This window comes from Leptinotarsa decemlineata, unplaced genomic scaffold, assembly GCF_025532065.1.
Source record: "Leptinotarsa decemlineata unplaced genomic scaffold, Ldec_3_MD MMD2_tig00000199_RagTag_RagTag, whole genome shotgun sequence".
Classification (NCBI taxonomy): Eukaryota; Metazoa; Arthropoda; class Insecta; order Coleoptera; family Chrysomelidae; genus Leptinotarsa; species Leptinotarsa decemlineata.
The window spans coordinates 1987750-2014833 of NW_027412544.1; the positions used below are offsets into that span (position 1 = coordinate 1987750).

Here is a 27084-nt window from a genome sequence, read left to right on the forward strand (position 1 = left end):
CAAAAAAATTCTTTTTCATTCAAGTTATTCTCAGAGCCTGCTTGTAATATTCATTTCACTTGAAAATCATCCAAATACTGAGATAAGGAATAGCTTGCATAAGTTTTCATTTTTGAGGGTTGCTGCCTGTTTGTATGTGAACAATTGCCGGTTGACAAAAATATCCATTTTTTCCATTCATGATCTGGAATTGACATATTTTGTCAAAATATTGAAATCAATTGTAATAATAATAATAGATTTTATTGCCCCAGACTACAGAATAGAATTATGAAATAGAATACAAACTTAAAATACAAACTTGTATGGTAATCCGGCAAAAGGCAGAGTTCGGTCTTGACGGTAAGGTGATTTATCGAAAAGACGCTCTTTCCCACTCAACCTGAAAACAAATGATTTTCCAAAGATTTTCCCAGATCATACAGGGAAAAGATACAGAATACATATTTAGTAAAGATTATAATTACCATAAAGAATAATACAATATATCAGACCACACAAACTAATCTATAATCAGTTTGTCAGTTGCATTAGGAGTGGTGACTGATTTTTTAAATGCAAATCGAGAAATATTTCTCATTTCTACAGGTATACAATTATAAACCGTTGCCATATTGTAGGAAAAAGATGACTTGAAGAGAGAAGTTTTGAAAAGAGGAATTGTAAGTTGATTTTTAAGATGGATATTCACATCGTGGATCATAAAGATAACCTGAAGCAGTTTCTCATTTTTTAAATAAAAAGTTATCCAAAGTTGCTCCGTTTCCACGTAGTAATAATTTATACACCTTGATTTCAGGGTATTTTTAATATACAATGCCAAGCCACCTCCTCTCTTTCCAAGTCTGTCACGACGATATAACTTATACCCTAGTAATTCTATAGTTGATTCCAGTATATCAGCGTTAAAACCTCGTTTCTGAGACAGCTATGACATTATATTTATTATATACTGAATTTTTGAAACCAGCAAAGTTGAACAAAATTGATCTGGCATTAATATGGCAAAAGTTTATTGACATTCTGTATTATGTTTAGTTAACCATAATATATAAAAAAAAAGGAAATTAAAAAGTTACAAATAGGTCAAACTTATTAACTAGGAAATGATTGTATTTCAAAGTGAAGGATGATAACAATAAATAAATAATAAATCAGCCTACTCATCAGTTCTTTTTCTGACTGCGTGTAATTCTGCTTTCACCACTGGTATTTTTGTTCGGGCAAAAAGTATCTAATCTTCCACCGTTTGAAATTTCCTTCATCTTTCTCGTTTGAAGTTGCATCACTAGGTACAGAAGAATTGCTAGTTTGTTTTTCTTTTTTTTTCCTGACGCTTGCACAACCAGACTTTGGCAGTGTAAGATACACATCCGATGATAAGTTCATGATTTTTGATGGTGGCTTCAAGATTCTGTTCAGTTGCTCTTCTCAGATGAAATTTCAAAACAGACTGCTGTTTTCTATCTTTAGGGCATAAATCATTTGCGATAGCGAATTGGGATCCTTTCAACTCATGAATTTTTTGAAAAACCAAAGATTTCTTCAAGAAAGAAAGGAACTCTATTATAATAGGGGGCTTTTCTGATTTCCCAGCAACAAATATATTGTTAATATCAGCCTCAGAAAGGTTCAAGTCTAGTGCCTTGTTCAACTGCGACAATGTACTCTCTATTAAGGAATCATTTTCTATATCGAGACCAAAAACTGCAATATTATTTTTTTTCTGATTTCTTTTGCATCCGAAGGTTTTGTCGTTCCAACTTTTCAACATCAGCAGAGGTAGCCTCAACTTTTAAGTTAATATGTGAGATACTTTTCGATATTTGACTTTTCAAATATTTAGTTTGAGCCTCACAAACTTCTCTAACCTAGTTGTTTGCTTACTGTTAGATTTTTGGATGAGGATAAAGAGTTCATCGGCAGTCAAATTATTCATATCAAGAGAAATTCTTAGGAGCATTCTTCACTAAGTCGAGACTCCTATGGTAGTAGAGGAATATGTTAAATAAATACCAAACATTAAAAGACATTCTGCGATAAGCAGGCTTTTTATGCTATTTGAAATGCAAAATGATCGCTAATAATCAATATAATCGATGCGCGCACTGAGGCAAATTTTGGAATTTTTGACAAGAATATTTAGATGCAAATTCTTTTAGGCAGCTTTGTAGAAAAATTCCGTTTCAAACTCATACTTGAAACCATTCAAATTCGTTATAATAATCGGAGCAGAAACACACACCCGGATTCTGTTCTGTTCTTCAAGTTTTTCATAGTCTAGATATTTTTTTTATAGAAGTAGAACGAGAATCTTCTTCAGTTGTTATTGGTATGAATCAACTAGTAAATATTCTCATAGAATATTCAAATGGAGAAGGTGCCATTAACCTATATACATTTTGGAAGCAGTCGAATTATTCACTATTCTACAGTTCAATGAAACCATTAGTGTTGACTGACATAAATATTGTTAGGTCGAAAACGAGGTCACTTTCATTTGCTGAACTTTATATTATTTTGGTTTGTTTGTATGGAAAAGTAGTACAGGTAATTTCAAATCAATTGTTTCACGCCCTATATTTGAGTTTTGAAATTATTGGATCGAAAGTCTCTTGGAGTGAGCAAAAGAAAGGTGTTCGTCTCATCTCTCAATATTGGATCCAAAGCACGATCTTAGCAATATACATTTTGGAAACTTCAAATCAATAAATCGTTGGCGACATAGTTTAATTATCACAGAGTTACAACAAGGAATTGTTAGATGAGAAGTTTGGTGAATTACTTACGTATTCGACGTTTTGATTGTTGAAATGTCATTTGAATGAATCATGCATGTTTTTTATACCAAGTAATTCAATCATATTGATCCCATTACACAGGAACCAATGCTAACAGTTTATACTTCATTGAGTTCATCAAATTTTTATGTACCTATGCTTGTTATACAGATACTGAGGGAAAAAAGATGAAGTTGATGCAGTCGTTTATATATCTGTACTGGTATCATTCATAAAATACTGTCGGTCTTAATTTTTCAAGAATTAATTCAGTTTATTTCCACATGTCTTTTTCATTAGCGATTCGCTAGCTTTTGAAAGACCGTTTCTGATAAATAGACATCAATGGGTCTCTTCCGGACACCTATACCATTTACATGGTGTTTCCTTTTTTGGATTGTACATCCATAATATACTGCAAATGATCAGAAATGTGATTTTTTTGCTAACGACAGTTACCAGGAAGAATGTAGTACTATGAAAATAAGGCAGAAATAGACATGAAAATGATGAGGCATTCCATTCCGCTAGCTAAGTGGTGGAAAGGATTGTTGAGGACAAAGCTAAAAAAACTATGGCTTGAGAGCAGTTCTACTAAAAATTCTCGAATTATATCTGTCAAATAGGCAGCAATATGATTCAGTCAAAGGAGCTACTTCCAAACGAGCTAGTGTCGAATACGGAGTAACACTGTTGTTCATCATTTATATCAAAGACATATCACACTTTCTCTTGACAGATATGTGTATTTCTTTTGCTGACGACACATATTTACTCTACAGAATACTTGACACACTTTTGAGTGTCACATAATATAGAGCATAACTCTGGTCCGAAACAAATCGACTGGAAATGAATAAACATGTAACATAAGCTAACACTTTCTCCTTCAACTGGCAAATTATTGTGAATAGCTTGAAGTAAAATAGCAATATTGATAGTCTGTTCAATGAACTATTCAGTCAGCTATTTCTGTTACGAAATTGTTAGTACTGATGTACTGCCAACTTTCCACCACTTCCTCTTTTACCCATGCATATGCTGTAGAATCCTTCTGTGGAGTAATCCCAGTCGTACCTTAAAGGGCTTAGACATGTGGGAACCTGTTTCGCTGAACTTGGTTCGGCGAACCAAGATCTTGGTTCGTTATTGCCTACACACAGTGAAGGGGTATGTGTACACCATTTCACCAGTTTCGTTTCAGCCGTTGGAAGATTGCAGCTGCTATTGTTGTATTATACGAGTTTGGGGGTTTTACAAGAAAGGAGAAGAAAATATCGCAATGGACCAAGCAGTGGCTGCGTGAGGGAGAACAGTGCGAAAGATTACACCAATTATTCAACAATGACTGACACAGAATTCAATTATTTATTAGAACTTGTGACACCCTACATATCAAAACAACTCACATGTGAAAGTCGATATCGGCCAAACATCGCCTCGTTTCTACACTTCCCTACCTAGCTACTGGAAGAAACTTGGGGGACTTGAAGTTTTCGTGCGCCCTATCATCACAAGTACTGGGGAAAATGGAGAACAACGGTTCCCCTCCTCCACACACGAAAGAACTTGGAGCGCCCTGCTGATGAACCGAACAAATATTTTCCAACCCGATGGAAGACCAAGTTCGTGAGAAATTGTGGAGATATTGGTTCGTTAAACACCACACACATGGGTATATGGTTCGTGCGAATCAAGTTTGGCAAACCAGGTTTCCATGTGTGTAGGACGCTTAAGATCATTTCGATTACAGAAGTCATTGATTGAGCACGTTTTGATGAGCCATGGAAGCAGATTTTCATCAAACATATGATGATTTCACTATTTTGTGTTCATATATACACTCACACGGCGAATACACTCGGAGATGGCATAATCAATAGTTCAGTATAAGAGAAATATCGGTTGAAATAAATCTTATATCACTGGATTGAACAAGAATATACAAATACAATTGAAGTTAACTGAAACAAGTGAGAAACAAGTGAATGGGATAATGTTTTTTGCAATTCCAGTTCTTCATTACTATAAGGGTGAGTCATAGAAAACGTATCGCAATTCATGAATATCAAAGAAAACAAAATTTGGTATGGGGGGAAAATTTTTGAGCCAAATACAAAACCTGCAACTCTCTGAGCGTGGTGTCTTGATTCATTTCTTTTGAATTGAAAGATATGGGGGTTTGCAGGGTCACCTTATTATATACATTAATAATTTGTGGATGGAGATTCAACTCAAAACACTTATTCTGGACAAGAAAATATCCACGATAACAATGAGTTTGTTCATAAATACCTATTTTATTTTCATGTTTTGTGATTTGATGATATTGAATATTAGGTTTTTGTTATAATACAGTATAATTTTTAGTAATTTTCGGTGGTAACAAAAGATAAAAATTACTTTGCACCAGAAACCGTGGTTGACACAACAGTTGTGTGATTTGTAATATTACAGGCTTTCAAAATAAACCGTCGTATACAGGATGCTGTCTATTTATTGTTTCAGCAAAAATTAGTTTTTCGTAATCCCTACCTATTTAAAAAAAATAGGACAAAAATAAAACTTCACTTAGATGGCCATGACTTCAAATCTAGATATCTTTTCCAATGCTGAACAACTTTTCTGAATAACATTTCCCGAGATTTTTCAAAATTAGAGTACTTTACTCTTGTCACAAATATTTGAAGGCTCCTCGTATATTACGTGTGTTGTACTGAATTCTGTTGGAACATGTTTTATGGGATGCACAAACTTTTATCAAGAATAACTTTTTGTCGAAAAACCCTTAATAAATAAGTTTTCCATATGATGCATACTTTGGGGATGACACTGTATGAAATGAAATGTATTGCACTGTAACTTACTCATTGGATGACCTGCAATGACAAATCACTTATTTATGTCATTAGATGACACTACAAATCCCCATATCTTTCAATTCAAAAGAAGTGAGTTAGGACACCACGCTGAGAGAGTTGAAGGTTTTGCAGTGATTTTTGGCTCAAAATTTGTCCTTCTCATAAATGATATCTGTTTTCCTTGACACTCATGTCTTACGATACGATTTCTATGACACGCCACATATAGTAATTAAGAAGTGCAATTGCAAAAAGAGTTTCTCATTCATCCATTCAACTCAATTTGAATTTCATTTGGTTATTTTTTTTCAATCCAATATAACATTTATTTCAACGGATATTTCTCCTATACTGAACTATCGATTATTGTTTATGCCATCTATGTGTTTCCCGTCCACAATCCATTAGGTTCGATGAATGGTTTTTTACTGGATTTTTCCGAATTTGTATTAAATTCATGTCGACGCTCTTCGGTAAACTATATATTTGAAGTATATATATATATATATATATATATATATATATATATATATATATATATATATATATATATGAAATAATTTAAATCGTGAATTGCATCTGGTGATTTTTTGGCTTTGACTATCAATTTCGTTTAAAATCAGTCTGATCGAATGGAAAGTATGAAATAATATTATTATCACTGATAGTTACAACAGAAATGATTCTAAAATAAGCGTATTGCACTCTACATAACTTATATTGTATATCCTGAATAGTTATTCAGGGAATCGATACCAGTGAAGAAAGAACAGATTATATTTCAACCATTCTGTCTCGCTAAACTATCTGAAGTACTTCCTTTTCTGAATGATAGAACGTGATGTGGCACATTATGATTTTTTCATCTCTTCTCACGTTTCACCCCGAAGTAATATTTTTTTGTGTAAAATAAGAAGTACTTCGGTAATGTGCCAAGTTACAAAACTCCATTTCATTTTCATGAAGAGCAAGGACTTTTTTAATAATTCGTATCTGAACTGACACAAAATGGACATTTCATTGCAAAATGTCGTTCAGAAACAAATACTTTGAATGAATTATTTATCTTTCTTTTCAGCAAGATAAATTTCTCGGAGTACCTACTACTTTCATCATATTGTGTATAAAATTCATTTTCTCATAATAAAGGATTATCTAATTATAAAAATAGACACTTTGAGTGATTTTCTCGTATTTTTTCTTTTCTTTTCTCACTCGGGGAGATAATACACACTAAGCAGATTCAGACTTGGCTACTCTTAAAACAACCAGAGACAAATTGTTGGTGGCTTTTTCACTTCCTGAAATTGAAACTCAAAATTCCTCATCCGTGACAAATGCAGGATTATTTATATTAATCATTTCTATTGAATTTATTAGTATCGTTTTGCATTCATAGTGAGACTGTGATTATTACCTGCTAAACCATTTTTTATTTTATGAAGTAACACTATTTTCTCCAGTATTTCCGTTTGGATTAGTTGAACTTGACATGTTTCTACTATGCATAACACGACACACTGTGAAAGTTGTAGGTATACAATTCCAGAGTGATGTTACTCTTCTTGAACATATGAGAAATAATAACTCCCAAAATAGTACCCTTGTTGTTTTCAATATATGGATATCGTAGACTAAAAATGAGGTATTCCTTCGATTCAACAGAAGAATAAAATGAATATACTGAATATTCCGAATATTCTGTTTCGAAAAATATATCTCATTCAGAATACAAACAGGTCAATTTATACTAAACATCTTGGAGAACAAATGATGTTTTGAAAAAATGATCAAAAACTGAAAACTTTTTTCCCAATTCCTTTTACAATAATTTTTGAGCTACTATCAATTTCTTCTCTTTCAAAATATCTAGCATTCGCTTCTTAAGGAATGAAGGATCATATCTTTTGCTATGCTTAGGTCCTCCATGTTTGACAAATTATTATGTCAAAAAGTGAGTATCAGAGGTGTAAATTTTCACTGATACAATTTATTTAACAAAAAAAAACTGTTCCTACCCACCTGAACTGATTTAGTGAGAAATTTTGGAGTTATTCAAAAGTTATTACTATTCAGAACAACCTAGACCGCTCAATCAGCACCGATATGAATTATGTTATTCGTCCACAAATATCTGAGGTTTGAATTCGATGAAACCTTATTTGAATTTCACTTCGTCAATAGTTCACGAAACCGTGTTTCACTGTACTTTAGTTTCTTCAAGCATTATCAGAACTGAGTATTGGAGTGTAATTTCAATGCGTTATCAATAATTTCCATCCAGTGTCTGCCAACTCTATGATATTCCTCTTGAAATTATTTTGTTTTCCATTCACCATTGCTATACGTTGTTACATCTCGGTAAGGATCACGAATATTCAATGATGCGTCTTCAACTCTGCTCTTTTTGTTTTTCTTGATGATGCTTATTTCAAAAGTTGAAAATTGGATATTTGAAATACGTCTTTTTTTAATATCTAATGAAGTTTTGTATCTGGGCTAGTGAGCTGTCATGCCCTAGCAATTATCCAGCGAAGTTCAGGAGTTGAAAATTCTATCAAACAAAACGTCCTTTCATTATTCATGACTTTATAACTTGCTGAAACTAAACAATTCAAACTCTAAATTGGTTTCCGTTTCAGGTGAACAGACTAATCAGTCCTCCAGTATTGGATGGTTTTTTGCTGAATTCACCTTCGAAGGTAAGTTTGCTTCCGACAAAACTTTCAAACGCTTTGTTTTTCAATTGAAAGTTTTTTGGGCACACGCCATTATCTGCTGATTGTTTGTTCATCATTATTCAGTTTTTATTCATGAACCATTTTATTTTATTCAAATACTTAAAAGGTTATCCAGAATATTACTTCTCAGCGATTCTTGTCAATGAATTTTATCGAGGATCTATCAAAACAGTTGATAATAAAAAATCAACAAATCTACAATCGTTATGATGAACTTTTTTATTATTAGTTTAGCTGAAAATAAATGTATACATTTGGTCATAGACGCACAATATAATCCTTGCGTGTTTTTTTTTTAAAGTATTTTTATAAATTCAGTTCGGATTTCCGGTGAAGTGAACACAACAATTTGTATTATCATGTTGTCATAACTCAAAACCGCTATGAAAATATTATTGTTGTTTATTTCATAAGCTAACTAATTCAGACACTAAGACATAGAAATTGAAATTATCAGGTTTTCCAGAAATATCAAGTACTTTGAACTTCAAAAACCCCTTCATGAATTTTTTGTCCGGTCAATGAGTTCTGTAAAAAGGTGTATTATGTTCTATCAAAAAAATATATTTTTCATAATTATTACACCTTTCTAAAAATACTGAATAAATAAATCAATGCAACATTTACACTTCTTTGCTGACATACGCTTATGAAGTTTTCATTATGTTTTAATATTATTCCTAAGCCATTTTGTTACAAGACTTATTTGAAATCCGCATATATAATAGAGTTGCACAATACAAGTGTTCAATCACTTAGGTGCCAAACTCAGTAATGTAGTCAGAAATTAGTATAGCTAACCAAATCATCTATTAACTTGCTGAACTATAAAATGTATGCACTTCCACATAATATGACGTAGATATTATTGCATTGCATTACTATTTATGTTCATATCTACTTTTTTTATTATACTTACATATTTATTATTTACGTTGACCGCCAAGTTATGTGTGTACAAGTTCGTATCGCCTTCAAATCAATGAATATTGTGTTAACTTTCCTATATTGTGTATGTTGAGCACGAAGTCGAGAATTTCTAACATGTTATTTTCATGATTGGCAGTATTTTTTTGTGAAGGCTATTTTCCGGGGTTTGTCGCGGTGGTCTGCAGGCTTTTATGTCTGACGTTTCGTCTACTGCTGCGGTAGACATTTTCAAAGGCGATGTAGTAACGGTCGCAATATTCGAGATGGTGCTCTGGTTCTTGTTCCTGTTGTATCCAACGCAGTGAATTGATTCGCAACATTCCGCACTCTAATTGCAGTATGACTTCGTTGTGAAAAAATTTATATCTTATGGATACTGATGACTTTGCTTCAATTATGACATAATAATAATTTATAAGCACACATTCCCGAACGTAATCTAAATTGTCTTTTCGTGCACCATGATAACTATCATAACCTCACAAACCGAACGTCGCCAGTGTATGAATGGTGTAACTAATACGATTTTGCGACTTTGCTCCATAGACATATTATTTCTTTTTCCTAATTTTTCAGATGTTTCAATATTCTGCTATTCCGGGCGGTGAAAAATTCAACAATAAAAATTCATGAAAATCGATATTTTTGAGTTGTAAATGCTGTGATAATAGGAATTTTCATTAGATGATTCATTTGTTAACGTCATCTATAGCTTACTATTTTCCAGATTAATCAATATTTCCGTTCGTTGACAAGTTTTTTCCTGCGACTGTTTTCATTGCAAGATATTATTGTGTGATATCAACTACAATGCCGCGTAAAACATACGAGTAAAGGAAGAGACGGCGGCGGAATAGAAAATTGGGTATAATTCTGAGAAGCGTATGAATAATATACGAGTAGTTTAAAATTAGCTTGATTTTGAACGGATGTTTTTCCAAAATATTTGTTCGACTCGAATCAAAATATTATCTTCATCTCATTCCAAACTAATTAAAAATATTCCCCAAATTTATCATGTTTTGAGGAAACTACATTAACCTATTATTCGACCTAACGTAAATATATTTACATCGTTGAATGAACAAACTGATTACTCTAAAATAACCTGTCGAGTATACCTACTTGATGCGTAGACATAGATGGGTAGTTCTTTATTTTAGGAAGAGAATGTCGAATGTTCGGTTTGATAAACTATTTCACCAAAGAAGTCACAATCTATTCATTTGAATCCGTAACTTTCTCTGAGGCATTTGTTATGGAAATTGTTTTTCTGTACTTATGTTTAGTATTGTCGCCCGAAAAATATCGTTCGATCCCTAAGAACGTACGAGGGTTAGAAAATCTGTGGATTTACTTTATTTACTCCAACTATCCATAGAGATATATTCACGATTAAAAAAATACATGTGGATTTTTTCAATATCTGTTCAGAATTATTTTGTGGCAGTTTGTTTTTATTTATTAATATTCCCTTTCCCATATACCTGAAATAACTGGCGAAACTATTATATCAGGCTGTTTGGCTGAATATTAAGATTCAGCCTCACATCAAATGAAATTGTTTCAATGAATGCTAACAGAGCCTGATAATAATAAATTTCTTCCATTTGGGACATATGTCTTTACATAATGTAAAGACAATCTCATGTCTTTACATTATGTAAAGTCAATAGTGGAAACTTTTGTAACTGTCGTGGAAAATATGTAAATTGTTATGCAGGCAATTCTCAGATAATTTAATATTAAAGATGACTAGATTTAAAAAAAGAAACAGAAATCCTTCATGACATGGTGGTTTGATAAGTGACCGTTACTTAAGTAGAAATGGAATGGACTGAGCAAAAAATAACAAAAAAGGGACAGGAAGGACAAGAAACTTACTTAAACGGAAAGGGAATAAAATCGTCAGTTATAATAGCCGTCAATTATAAATAACCAATAATAATCAATATCCATCAAAGATAATGTATTTACTGAATTTTTCTTTGCCTGTACAAGTTAATTGCAAGTAGAGATTTTTTTTATAAGATATCAGTTTTTGGGAAAAAAATCTCATTTTTTGGAGACATCCCATATTTTTTGTCTAGATATAGAGAAGTATGAAGACAAAAAGGTTTTGCTCAAGTTCGATGAATTTAAATGAATCTGACTTATATGTTTTCGTATCCGAAATATAATAGTAGTATATAGGTACGAGTACCTCACAAAATGTAAATATTATGATTACAAAAATGTGAATATTGACTGATATAATGAAATGAAAAAATCAGTTTGAGATATGCCTAGTGGCAAGCCGGAAATTTCGTGGAATTATAACAGCAACAACAGAAAAAGAAAGCATAGTAGAGTGATTCGTGTACATTTGTGTTTCTTATTTGGTCTCAAAATGGGCAGGAAACTACGTTTTGTCGGAAGTCTATTTCCGTTCTACCTTGGTCATTTATTATATTTCACTGAAATTATAGGTGGTGGGTGGAAATCCCAAATTGAAATATGTGATTGAATTTACCGATACTTGATGAAAATTCATAAACTATTCAAATATTGTGATATTTTCACTGGTCAGCATAACACTTGATTTGCTATACAGTAGTTTTTTCTCATACTGAAAACGATTGAGAAAGCTATTCAATAACAAAACCCGTGTTGCGATTGTTCGCGGTTTTGTAAACTGTCAAGTGGAAATCTCACCAATAGAATGTTACTTGAATCTAGAATTCAAGTCCAAAACTGAAAACCAAATCCAGAATCCGAGACAAGAACTCGAAAAATATATACATTTTATTCGAAATGATAAAAAATAATTGAGACACGGATAGTTATTTTGCCGATGTCATATAATAGAACTTTTCATTTTCCTGAAAAAAAAAATCAAAATGATAGTATTTTTTCCAATTTGCGAAAGTGAATTCTATGAATGATTTACACATTTCTCTCTCTCTCTCTCTCTCTCTCTCTCTCTATTTTGGATGGTCGTTGCTTTCTATTTTCAGGCACATATGACCAATGCTCCTCCTGTTGGTTGACAGGAGCTTCGTCGGGGGGCGTGGCGGTCTTGCACGAAGCAATGCTGCCACCCATTTTTTTCGCCTCCTGCTTGGGATACCTTTTGATTTTTTGTCCATATATACAGCCCCCTTACGTGGTTGTTCGAACCACCCCGGCCTGGGTACCGGCTTTTTATTCATCACTGTTTTTAAAGGACACTCACACATTTCAGTAATTAATATAATGGACTAACATAACACAAAAAGGAGCCCCACAATAACACATGGCATCCTCGTACCTTCTTTGTGGGCGGACGTTATCGGTACGTCCGTCCACTACCACGGCCACCACGGAACTGCCCTTTACACATTTTTCTCCCTTCCTTGGAAAGTTTTCCGCATTTTTTTTGTATGAAGATGAAGAAGTGAAAGCCAAAAAGTATTTCTCCTAAAAACGTATATCTAATGAAATCCGATGGCTGGGATTGAATCAAATGAGCATATGAATGTTTTCTCATCCGTGACATAAAGTAGTAATGTAATGAATCTTGTGATATTATACAGATAGGTGCTAATGAGGTGATAGGTGATAAGACAAGTGTTTTATTATGAAACTTCGAAGTCCGTCATTGAAAATAATAGTGGTCCATTCAACTGAAATTTTGTATCTTATTGTGTTCATTCCTATGAATGATATCTGATTGTATTTAATCTATTTTGGAGAACGAACCGAATAGAAAAAAGTTACTTTCGCATAATTCAATATTATAAGTGTAGTTGTTTCGAAATTATTTTTTCTTTGTTTTAGTTTGTGTGGGAAAGTATATCTTCGAATAATCCAACATCTTTGTAGAAAGTTTATTTCGAACTTAATTTCTTCCTTCCTTAGGAATGAAAATGGAAAAGTGAAAGCTGATAAAATTCTTCCACAAAAACTCATTTCTACCAAAAACATTCTTTTTACAATTTAAATAGTAATACCTTAGATTAGACGGTCACCCCAATCAATGGTGGATACTACCTACGGCTACTTCGGTCCCGTGGTCGGTGATTTCATATGAAAATCCCATTTCATTCCGAGAGTCGTAAAGTAAATCCAATTTTATGCTTATTGTTGGGAAAAGGGAACGAATGTCATGATTGACGACGGTTTTTCTTTTCTTTTCGTTCCTTTGTCGACTAACGTAACGGGTCTATTAGGTATGAGAATCACAAGATTCATAAAGAATTTCTTTCCGTTTTATTGTCGGGAACGCATGCAACTAAGTTGAAGGTATTCGATGGAATACGGAAAAGTTCCTGATATTCTGTGATTTATATTGAGGGTGTGACGTTACTGATACGTTAACATGATATTATAATTTTAGAAATGAAGATTTTATATATTACGCGTGATTTTTTCTGAAGAGAGGCTTAGGTCCTGAAAGGTTTTCATTCGTTTTAGATATTGTCGTTATATTCGTGAAAATCTCAGAGTAGACGACATCTAAGTTCAATAATTTGAACGTCAAAATCTTGTCTAAAATTTCCAATTTCAGTGGGCTATGCTTGAAGACTGGCATCATCGACCTAAAGTCAATGATATTCGATAATTGACAAAACGTCACTCCATCTAGTGGATGAGGTACTAACCAACTGCATATCCGAAATTTGTCCGATTCCTCTGAATAAGGATGAAAAACTTTCTTATTGGTCAGTGGGCTATGGTTGATGACTGGCAGTGAATAGATTTAAAGAAATGAACTTTAAACGTTCATACCAGACTGACGCCTATCAGAAAACAACTACTCCCCTGGCTAATACCACGAAGGAGTTGGATTATATTCGACAGGCGTCAGTGCAGGAATCTTCACAGAAATTTTCCTGCATATGCAATTGGCAATACAACTGAAAGAGTCGACCTTCAATTTTAAAACGGACACACCGGTTTCGGCCTCTTTAGCCACTCGTCAGTGCAAGATAGTATCCATCATCGACCTAAAGTCAATGATATTTCATAATTGAAAATCGGAACCCTTTTAGAGTATTTCATTCCTCTTCCTAAGTTGGAGCGAACAACAAAATGTCACTTCATCTAGTGGACGAGGTACTAACCAACTGCATATCCGAAATTTGCCCGATTCCTTTGAATAAGGAAGAAAAACTTCCTTATTAGTCAGTGGGCTATGCTTGAAGACTGGCAGTAAACAAATATAAAGAAATGAACTTTAAACGTTCAAGCCAGTCTCGGATATATCTACACAGTAGGTTGAATGGACTGACGCCTATCAGAAAACAACTACTCTCCTGGCTAATACCACGTTGGATTATATCCGATTATACTATAATGTAAATATCGATTTGATTGAGAATGTTCAAAAGGATTTGTGATTTCCACTTTGGTAATCAACAAAATGAATATATGAGTACAGTCAACTCTCAACCAAGTTAAATAAAAAATCATTGGAAGATAGGAGAATTTCTATGAATTTGGGTTTCCTCTTCGAAATAATGAATAGTGAGATGAACTGCACAGAACTACTTCAACTAAAAACTTGTGTCAAACAAAAAGATACGATGAATCCTGACATTTTCCATATACATTTTTTCCATACCAATTATGATTTGAACAGTCCGATTCCTCGTATACTGAAGCTGGGAAATCAATATCATATTAACTTACATCTGTTTAATATTTTAATTGAAAAGGCTATAACGTTTTTCTTTGTAAGTACCAGATTTGTTACATCTTTTTTCTTGTAAGTACCAGATCTGCTTAATCTATTAGTAATGTAGAGTCACTATACATAAAAAAATCATTATTATATCGCATTTCACTATTCGCTGAATGTTTTGTAAAATTTTAAATTGTAATATAGACATTAGACATGAGCATTCGAAAATACATTGTAATTTTTCGCTCTTTGCGAAATATTTTTTTGTAAATTGTCTTTGCCATTAAATAAATGAATAAATATATACATGAATCTAAAATTTAGAAATTCAACAAGTTACGGTAGGTATCATATCATATTTGTACTCCGAACATTCGTTATGGAATTGAAACAGATATCATTCATTGAGTTCAAACCAAATGGCAAAATTGAGTTTCATGTAATTCAAAGTTCATATGAAGGTGGTTGTTTCTAAAGGACTCTCCCCAATGTTCATGTCGGTCATGGTCGATCGGTAGCCGAGCGGTTCCACGTGAGTGATTTGTTTACTCAGTCAATCGGCCGATGTGTGAGTCGATGGTTCAAGCCGCAGGCTGAATACTCCAGTCATTTAAGCTTAAATTAGGTAAGAATCTCGGAATTCGAGATACCCAGCTGTAAGTCTGTAAATACTTGTATATTGACACCCTAAAAGTTGTCTGAAAATCTGCATATTGTAGGGTGTACGCAACTATTAAATTTCAAGGTGAAAGGTCACAAATATCGGTTTTTTTGTAAATATCTCATTTCCTATGGGTTTTTTGCCATTTGTATTCATTATCAATATTGTAGAATACGAATACAAAATTCTCTACAAATTTTGTTTAAAGAAATTTTTCATACGGTGAACCATTTTTGAGATAGAGGGCGGAGAGTGCGCGGTCACAGGATAACTTTAGGTCAACCTTCAATATGAATTGAGTCCGTATCGAACAGCTCTATTTGATAATGATGGCATGAGAAAAACAACAAAATCGTCATTGTATGACAACATGAGCCCAATTGATTTTGTTCTCAATGAAAATAATGTGACGTAAATTATTGATGACGGATTTCTTCTTCATCATGTTACTTTTTCTATTATTTTTGATAAATACATGAATTATATTTACAAAGGCATTACAGTTCCAAAATAATTGTTGTATTTGACGGATATTCAGACTACAATAAAAACCTAAACGCTATGGAGCAGCAGAGAAGAACTGCTGCACTTTCAAAAACGTATGAAGTCTGTTTCGATGAAACAATGGTTGTACCAGTTACTCAAGAAAAATTCATTAATATGTTAATTGGAAAATTACAAGCTGCAAATATTACTACTAAACAAGCAAGAGATGATGCGGATGTTCTTATTGTTGAAACTGCAATTGAAAAATCAAAGTCTGAAAAAACTGCAGTTACAATAGGAAATTATATTGATTTACTTGTCATTTTAATTGGGCGTACAGTGTCTTACGAACAAGAAATTTTCATTGAAAAATTTGGGAAAGGAAATGTAAAAACGGAGATATACTCGGCTAAAAGTTTTGATAATTATCCTCATTCCAAAACACATATTTTATTTCTGCACGCATTAAGTGGCTGTGACACAACTTCTGTGCTTTTTAAAACTAATTTTTAAAAGTTTTTGAGAAACTGACAAATTTGGATGAACTAGCTGCAGCATTTGAGGAAGAAAATTGTTCGGCCCAGAGATTATTAGAGACTGGAACTCAAACCTTATTGGTAGTCTATAATGCTCCGAAATCTGTGAAAAGTCTCGATCATCTTCGTTATATGCATTACGTCAAGTCTGCAAAACTAAATAAACCTGTGCAGCTTTCAAATATTCCACCAACAAGTGCAGCTGCTCATCAACATTTCAAACGTGTATATTATCAAGTTCAAACTTTGTTAGGGCATGATTTGGAACCCCAGATATGGGGTTGGGCAATGCGAAACGATTTTCTGAAGCCTATCATGACAATTTTACCACCTGCTCCAGAAGATTTGCTAAATACAATTTTCTGCAACTGCAAGAGTGGTTGTGGTTCGCGATGCGGATGCAGGAAAGCGGGCTTGCAATGCTCTTCAGCTTATGGCCAATGTAATGGGCAAGCTTGTCTCAATGCTCTACCATATCAGAGCGACATTAACGAAGATGGAACCCGAAATCATGGAAGAACTTGAGACAAATGTCGTTGAAGACGATAATGAGGACCAGTTTGAAATTTAACAGCAGCCGGAAGACGACGATGAAGAGGAAGAAGATGATTAAAGTTATAAATTGTAGTTTTTGTACCTTCATTCCATTTTTTTACTTTTGATAAAAATAAATGTATTGAATATTTTTTAATAAAAAGACTAATTCATAATTTATTTGTTTTTTTTTCATCATGTAAGAAGTTATTAATTAGGTTAAAACTCAAATATAATTTCTATATTTTCATTAACAATTCTGCAATTACATGGGCAGGTAAGTGTTGTTTAATAAATTAATACTGAATAAAAAGTGGATAGGTTAGGAAGAAAATTATAAAATATAATATAATAGTTTATAAAAATTGACAAATATTTATAATCATTGATTTATCGATAGTTCATCAACTATATATGGCGCGTTTTCTACAGGTGGCACAAAATTTGTAGAGAATTTTGTATTCTACAATATTGATGATGAATACAAATGACAAAAAACCCATAGGAAATGAGATATTTACAAAAAAAGCGCAAAAAAACCGATTTTTGTTACCTTTGACCTTGAAATTCAATAGTTGCGTACACCCTACCATATGTAGGTTTTCAGATAACTTTTGGGGTGTCAATATACAAGTATTTACAGACTTACAGCTGGGTATCTCGAATTCCGAGGGGAACCTACTATAATGACTGGACTAGAACGCTCGATTTTCACTTGCTATCGTCTAACCCGTGTTGAAAAACACACGTTAAAAGGTGAGACCTCGTTAGTCCTTAGCTCGTACAAGTTTGGACTTCTAGGGGTAGTCGTTCGTAGGGGTGCGATAGCTGGTTAACGGAAAAAACATTTTTCAAACATATACAAACAAGTAGTTGTTTCGAAAACATTTTTTAGTCTACGTGTATTCGTGAAGAGTTTTCATTGTAGTTCTTTTTTTCTTTCTTTTTTTTTTGAAGGACACCATAATTTTTGTTCAATGATGGGGAGGTAGGGACCCAAAACGTTTTTTTCACGAAAAAAATCAATCTCTCTCGGAAGTAATTCGTTTCCAATTAGAAACGTACTAACTTGTAGATCCAATTTCACGGCTCACGCTGTACTAACTTATTTCACGAAGGAATGACGAATGTGCCCTATGAATTATAATATTTCTGATAGAAATCAGAATAAAATCGATGATGAAAAATCGAACTTGTTTCGTTCTCGTTGACTGGTTTGGCAGTTGGTTTTGTGTAAATGTTCAATAATCCAATAACGGTTATTCAATAATTGAGAAATATCTTTCACTAGTTCGGACTTCCATTGTCTACTATATACCCTGTGAGTGCGGAAAATCCTATATTGGTGAAACTAAGAGGCCATTGAATGTTCGCATTGCCGAGCACAAGAAGCACACACAGCGAGGAGAAACCAGCAAATCAGGAATAGCAGACCATGTTTGGACCCATCAACACAACATCGAGTGGTCCCAAGCTGAGATCTTGCACAGAGAGGAAAATTGGTTCAGGAGAAAATTTAAGGAAGCCGCATACATGTCGTCCTACAACGTATTCAGCCAGGCCAGCGTAGATATACGAAACATATGGAAACTATGGAAACCCATCATCAAACGAAAAATGACCAACTCCCGCCAAAACGGTCATCTCTCACGAAATCAGTGAAACGGAAAATGGAAAGCAGAGAAAATGAAAGTATTTCAACGACCTATAAAATAGTCATCTCTCGGAGGAATCAGTCCAGTCATCACCCGAAGACGATTGTAGATACCAACAATCGAAACGTCGTGAACTAACGTGACTTGGAATCTCTACACTTTTTTTTATTTTTTATTATTTTCTTTTTTCATTCCTTCAATTTTTATTTATTCAATTATTATATTTTTACTTGTAGGTTATTTCACTATCATTTCATTTCAGGTTTATTGTTGCTTAATATAATTGTTATTTTCAACTATTCTTTTTTAATTATTCTTTTTTACTTGTTTCAGGGATTTCAAATCATTTTATATAGTAGACAATGGGAGTCCGAACTAGTGAAATTCATCACGAAACATTGTCAATCACCTTCAAACAAATGAGAAATATCTTGTTCTTTGTTCAAACGATGTCCATACATAACGGTCCAACATTATTTTAGAGCAACAGTTCTATGAACCTACATACCATCCGTTGAATTTCTGAGCTATTTTTTTTCGTTGTCTTCATCGATCTGAAAAATAAAGCTTGTACTGCCAACTTTTCACATTTTAATGGGGTTAATGTTTTTTGTAAGCTAGCCTCAGTAATCAGATATATAGCTGTATTCTGGACGAAATCCAAGAGTTTCAGTGAACGTCTGTATGCTGCAGAACATGTATCAATTCTACATAGAACAAATCGAACATATTGTGTGATTTATAAGACACTGGTGAAGTGTGAACTATCTTTTAGCTCGAAATACTGAAACGTTCTTTAGAAATGTCCTCTCTTTTTTCAAAAGAATTCATTGCTTCATTTCTTCACATCAGAGAGTTGTATAAAATAATGTCATTCTCTACTTGCTAGTACAATGACAATAAGCATCTTGTTATTCAGGTGAACACCAAGTCAACAAGAATTGTTTATGAGTGTAACAATATTAGTCGTGCCCCTTGAAAAAATTATATTAAAAGTACGTTTAATGAATCATCTCCATGATGAAGTAGAGATAGTAGGTTGGTTTTCTAATGTAAGTGCAAACGCAAAATCTTGGAAACTCCTGCCTATGTGATTACTTCCGAATTGATACAATTCTCTAATGGGCAATTTTGAGGTGTGTTGACCTAAACTTTCAAGCGAGTGGGCTTAGAAAATCGAACACTTTTTTTTAATGTATTTAATAGAGGCAGTACACAACCTTTCCTAGATGTATATTACTTGCATTTTTCGGTTCTGCAGTTAGGCGGTAGGCGTTTTTTGAGATTGGGTGGAAGTCTTTCCATAGTGAACTCTTCCGGCCTTTTGGTATTTGGTAATTATATAGGCTTTTATCCTGTTGCATAATGATTCTTCATCCGATACATCAGCCCCACGTTGGGCGCCAAAATATGCTATAGGTTGTATGTGCCGAGCCGTTTGTTTGAAAATGAAGAAACCAGTAAATTATCCTAGCACTAGTGACCTACCCTGGTTCCGCACGGGTGCAATACTGACAATATATATATATATATATATATATATATATATATATATATATATATAACCGGTATGTCCTTACATTTTCAATCAGTAATATGTTAGTGATATATATTAAATGCACAATGTAAATGTAAATCTGTTCAAAATCTGTTTTTCCGTTAATCAGCTGTCCCCCCCATACGAACGACAACTCTCAGAAGTTAAAAAACTTGTGCGAGCTAAGGACTAACGAGGTCTTACCTTTTAACGTGTGATTCCTAACACGTTAAGCCTACATAAGCCATTATTTCTCGAGGATAAAAAATTGTTATTGTGGGTTATCTGAAAGAGATACCATCGCGAACTTTTTTGTAGGCATTTTGAGGTGTACAATACTCTCGTACATTTTTTTATCTATCTCGTAGGGTTCAGCCAGCGCAGCTTTTACAATGTAATGAATGAAATAAATAATACTTTCAACAAAACAGTTAATTCACTTTTAGACTAAACAATATATCATTGTTTTTGCTTTGTTGTTTGATGAATTGAGCAGTTGAACTGCAAGAATAATGGTTTAGACTTTCGCGGATGAGGTTTTCAGTGTCACTATTTTTCGAGTTTAAAAACCGTGGATTTTTGGAATTTCTTCCTGACCTTTCGCTGGCGCGAGTGGCTAGCTTCTTCAGAGGTCTAACCATCTTGTCTTGCTCTTCGATGACTACCTTTCAGGCTTCTCAAAGCGTATTTACACCTTATCGGGTAATCAGGTAACTCTAGCATAAAATTCACCATGGAGATTGAGCAGGACCAACGGATAGCTTATCTAGATGTACTAGTAGAACGACGTGGTACCAGACTAACTCACAAAGTATATCGAAAACCTACACACACAAATAGATACTTGAACGCACTATCGAACCACCATCCTAGCCAAAAGAAGGGAGTCATCTCCACTCTGACGAAACGGGCTCCGTTAGATTGGAGATGTGAACCAGAACATCTGGAGAGGGAATCCATGAAATCCATGAAACCGAAGAGCAACACGGTTCAAAAAGCAAAAAAGGATCAGATGGTTGCACGCGCATATCTACCGTTTATCCTTAGGGTCACGGACAGAATTGGAAAACTATTGAATAAACACGACATCGAAACAGTCTTCAAACTCACGAGGAAGATGTAACAAAGCCTCAGGTCGGCTAAAGACAAAAGAGACCAATTAACAGCAGAAGGGGTCTATCGCATACCTTGCACTTGTGGGAAGGTGTATATCGGAACCACCAAACGATTCATGGGAACAAGACTGAAAAAGCATAAAAGAAACTGCAGACTAGGCCAAGCGGACAAGTCAGCTGTGGCAGAACACGCACTCAGTGAAGGCGATCACATAATTTTGAAAACACATAACTAATTGCCCCCAACCAGGGATACTATAGCCGACTGGTACGGGAGGCAATAGAGATCCACAAACACACGGATAATTTTAACAGAAAAGAAGAAGCGGTGAACCTCAATCGAATATGTAACCCCATTTTAAGGAATTCGAGAATAACGTACAGAATGACAACAGGCAGCAAGATTGTTAATGTTCCAGGTTCAAGTACAGGTATAAGTCCAGGTACAAATACAGGTACCAGTATAACTGATTACCTGTCAAGGTATAAATACGCTTTACGAAGCCTAAAAGTTTATCATCGGATAGCAAGACATGATGGTTAAACCTCTGAAGAAGCTAGCCACTCGCGCCAGCGAAACGTCAAGAAGAAATTCAAAAAAAAATCCACGTCTTTCAAACTCGAAAAACACTGACACTGCAAGAATAATGATGTTGGTGAACTCTATGAATAATTCAATTCCTTTCATTTGTACATACGTGTACAAATTTCACAGCTGTCGTACTATTATTTTGTGGGAGAGAACATTTTCAGTGAAGCAACTTCAGTTAGTTGGCATGATAAACATTATTCGGACTTTGCACTAGGAAAATCTACCATTGAGAAGTGGTTTGCAGAGTTTAAAACGAGGTGATCAGCTAAAACGATGCACGCGGTGGACGCCCCAAAGAGGCTGTGACCGCAAAGTGGAGATGTTCGACTAAAAAAAAAAGCAACGTATTGAGGGTTCTGAGAGGGGTTCGAAGCTGTTCCACCATAAAAAAATCCGAATTTATGTATCGATATGTAACAACGGATGAAACATGGTAGCATCGTTTCACGCCAGAATCAAAACGATCGTCATCTGAGTGGACTGCACGTGGTGAGCCGACTATTATGGTATCAATATTTTGAGATCAGCATTGTTCAATATTCATCGACTATCTAGAAAACATGAAATCAATGGCGAAATTGTATGCTTTAGCTTCCAATTGCTTTCGCTTTCACGGTATTCTCCAAATCTGGTCCACAGTGACTTTTTCCTTTTCGCAGACATCAACAGAATGCTCGCTGAAAAGAAATTCAGCGATGATTTTGTCGAAATTGAGACCAAATTTGAGGCTAAACACAATATAAAAATTGTATCGAAAAATTGTTACACTGCTATAACTATATATCGTCCTCAAAGGACATAGATTTTATCAAAACATTTTTTTTCTGTTAGCCTACGAACCTTCCAGCCCAACTTTTATACTATACTCTCTGAGTCAGTCAACCATCGTGTTATAAAATTCAATTCCACACAGAACAATAAATCCATAAATGTCAGTTGATGTAGAGAACAATCTAATCCCATCTCGCCACTTTTGCCGAGCCATAAAAATAATTTTGGTTCGTCTGATACGCCCCGCTTCTTTGAAGATTATTCCGTAAGTGCTTGTTATATAGCTACAGGCGTGAGTTTTTCCTTTTTGATAACCATTGTTAGAGGTCGGCAGAAGCCCTCAACGCCCACTAGTTACATAACCTAATTGGACATATAGTCTCTTTCATTCTCGGCCGAGAGGCATTCACTCATTTTTATGGGGCAAGTAACGCACCTGTGCTCTATTTCCAGAAAGGAAAAACTCCTGGAAAACTTCACGTCATCTCACGCCCCGCTTCCCGGCGTGTCTCATGAATGTAAATGACATTCGTCTCTCATGTTTCCCGATAAAAACAGCCATACGATAGCAGGTATTCGAATAATATTAGTTTTTTTAGAGATAATGGATATTGTTCTCCGACCGAGAAGAAGTTCGTGAGTAAATTTACAAACAAGGAATTGCTTTTGTTTCGACCGAAATGAATCAGGAAGTCTCATTCGTGCGACTGTGGTCATTTGATCAGGATTTAAAATAATCTATAAAATAATTGATCATCACAGAATGAATTGGTTGTTTTCTAATTCACTGTCCATGACGATAATTATAGAATTTTCAGAATAAATTTATTTAAAACGTGTTTCGCTACACGGTAGTTCCATCAATTGGACTGGCACATCAATCTATTCTACAATGTATTTCGTATAATATTGGATAAATAGATGAATCTGTTAATACAGGTAGATCTTGGAAAAACAATCACAATACAATATCATATATTTCTGGGAAAATAGGTAAAATGTTGTCATTTTTTGTTTATACTTAATTAGATAAATATAGTAGAAAGCCAAAAACTTTCTTTCCTAAAAAATTGATCACTCCTAAAAATATAAAAAATATAACCCCTTCAATTCAAATAAATGAATAATTCTGTCAAAACTAGTGGATTTTGGAAGAAAAATCAATACGATATTACTTCTGAGAAAACAGTCAAGTTATTAATATGTTGAATATTTTTGAAAATGTCAATAATTAATATGTTTACATATTGAATGTTATCCAGAATTGATAGACAGAAATAGTCACGTTTCGAGGTCTGTTCTTCTCTCTTGCGATACCAAAACTATACTTTTTTAATCAGATCGTCATTTGTAAACGAACAGTCCTCATATTCTTGCTCTTTCAGACACCAAAGTCAGTGCTTCAACAGACCTCGTTAATTTTCTCCGATTATGATTTTCACTCCCGACGTAACTTTGGAATATCTCTTTTTATCAAAAGCGAACTGTCCTGCCAACGAGAGGAAATGCTGGAACCCCACAACTTTGATGTTATGTGGTTTGAAATAATATCACAGAAGATTACTGAATTGATATGCTGCGTTTATCAACCACCAAGCGATACACACCAAACGATACACATTCTCTTCACTTGCAAACACCAAATCAATCACCCCAATACCAAAATTTCTATATTCGGTGACTTCAATGTACACAATATCAAATGACTGATTCGATAATTTTGTTGGTGGTTAAAATGGACACCAATATGTCTTGGTACAATCACGTCGCTGGTATTGCAAAGGCTGCTTCCAGTGGCGGATTTACCAGCAGGCTAAGTAGGCTTGAGCCTAGGGCGGCAGATTTCTGGGGTGGCAAATTTGGAGAACGATTTTTTGGCTATATCATGGAAATTAAAAAGATTTTGGCATGACAGTTGTCTGATGTCTTACAGATAGAAGTCTGCAACAAATTTTGCCGATAACTTTCCTCTTCTCAAGAATTGTTTGAGCGAGAGAAGCTTTTCTTGTCTGAGAAGGCTAAAAAATTATCTGAGATCGACCTTGAGTCAAGAAAAATTGAACGCCTTTGCTCTTTTCTGCATAGAGTCAGAATTAATGAACAAGATTACTTATGACGATATCATCGATGATTTGGGCAACAGAAGTTATTGCAACGACATTTTATAACTTGACTGAGTTAATTTTGTCAACTGTTCGGAAGCGCAATAAAGAATATTTATTCACGTTAACCAAATGTACCTTATTGTGTGAGTAGAAAACATTACCCCGCTCGTAAATAATTGAGCTTTGATTAATTCAAAAATATACTCAAAATTACACACATCGGAAAAGTCTAGGGATATTTTTAAAAATGGCAATAATTTTTTTTTAGATCGCTTTAGGGAAAAAAAAGTTGACGGGTGATTATTAAACGAATGTAACTTAAAACAAAATTTATTAAATGGTCAAAAATACTGAGTGCGCATATAAGCAAAACTAAAAAAAATATGGCTCTTCTTGCGCGACATGTGGACGAGCATTATCGTGCATTAGGTCGAAGTTTTCACCAACAGCACCAGCAAACGGACGGACGATAGGTAGAAGAATGGTGTCGAGGTACTGTCGAGCTGTGAGGGAGCGATTTGGAAAAACGAGATCAGTTCTGCCGCCGATCATGATTCCGCTCCATAGCATTACTGTACCACCTCTGTAAGTGTGGACTTCCTGGACGTGTCTAAAAGGTTCATTATTTCCAGATCGTCTTCACAGTCTTACTCAACGAGAATCTGGATGAAATCCAAATCTGGATTCGTCTGGCCCAATCATTTGCAACCCAGTTTTGATGTTCTTGACACCACTCTAATCTTCTACCGCGATTACCTCTCGACAAAGGTGGACATCTAAGTGGCCTTCTGTTGTGGAGATCTGCTTCATGGAGTCAATTTCTGACAGTATCACGACCAATGGTTACCTGGTGCGTCTGCTGCAACACGTTAACCAACTCAGGTGCTGTGATTATCGGTTGTCTCCTTGCGGTTGAGACCAAAAATCGGTCTTGAACTGCAGTTGTAGCGCGTCCTCGCCCTGGATGTTGTTCGGATGGACTGCCAGTTTCACGGAAACGCCGCCACAATCGACTGATAACACTTTGGGAGACCCCCAAACGAAGAGCTACATCATTTTGTCGCATGCCACGTTGAAGAAGCCCTACAGCTCTATTCATCTCAGCCAATGGTGAGTGATGGCGTTCCATGTTAAAGCACAATATTTCCAGTTCAATTGCTGAGCAATAACTGCATAGAATGTATAAACTCGCAACTTTCAGATTATTCATTGTAGCCGAAAACTTACAGTTTGTAAAAAACTTGATAAAAGATTAGTTACCGTTTTTGCAGGCTTTGTTCAACCCATAGAAATCTACAGGGTGGTCGAGTGTACCAATTTAATCAAAATTAAATTACCTCATGCATTTATTTTTATGATATCTAGTATGTTATAAAAATATCCCTAGACTTCTCCGATGTGTGTATTTTACCTACAGTTCCAACAAAATTGTTGGGATTGTCAAAATAATGCGGGGCGTGACAATTGTAAAGGCAAGGGCGGCAAAAACTGTATAGCCTTCACATAAAAAATCTGTAAATCCGCCACTGGCTGCTTCTCAAAAGCTTGGAACACTGTTCCGAACCAGAGAACTGTACACACTTCAGCAACTTTTGATGCCTCATGAAGCTCAGATCAGACCTTCTTTGGAGTATTGTTTACAAGTACTGAGCTCCGCCCCTAAAGCATACCCTGAAGCTGCTGGATTCCATCCAGAGAAGAGCTATCCGCCTGATTGGATTCTGGAACATCGAAGAAAGGTTCGGGATTTGTCTCTCTTTCGTATATACTTTTACGGAAAAGTGTTCAAATGACTTGGCATATTTGATTCCACCAAAAGCGGTATATATCAGTTTTGAGTTTCAACTCAGTACACCTCAAACTTCACTGTTTGAGAACTCTTTCATTTGGAGATTTGCGTTTATGTGGAATAAACTTCCTGATTACTATTTTCCAAATGGAGTCAATCTCCAGCAATTCACGACCAATGTGAATCGTTACTTCCGCACAGGCACCACTCATAGAGCAACTTAGGGATTTCAATGTAGTAGTGCTTGTGTTTTGTCTTGAAAAAAACTTGTAATGAAAAGTGAATCATCTACAATAACAAGAGACGTTCAGGACAGTGTTTGGACAGCGATTAACCACCTAGGCACT

General features: G+C 34.7%; 1 protein-coding gene across 4 annotated transcripts in view; it reads left to right on the forward strand.

Annotated features, from left to right (window-relative positions):
• LOC111505101 (1-phosphatidylinositol 4,5-bisphosphate phosphodiesterase epsilon-1) overlaps positions 1 to 27084 on the forward strand; it is a 702515-nt gene that overhangs the window by 340829 nt on the left and 334602 nt on the right. For all 4 annotated transcript variants that reach the window (XM_074172786.1, XM_074172785.1, XM_074172787.1 and 1 more), the window contains exon 3: positions 8284 to 8343. The gene's annotated coding sequence lies outside the window, so the exon portion shown is untranslated. The remainder of the gene's footprint in view (positions 1 to 8283; positions 8344 to 27084) is intronic.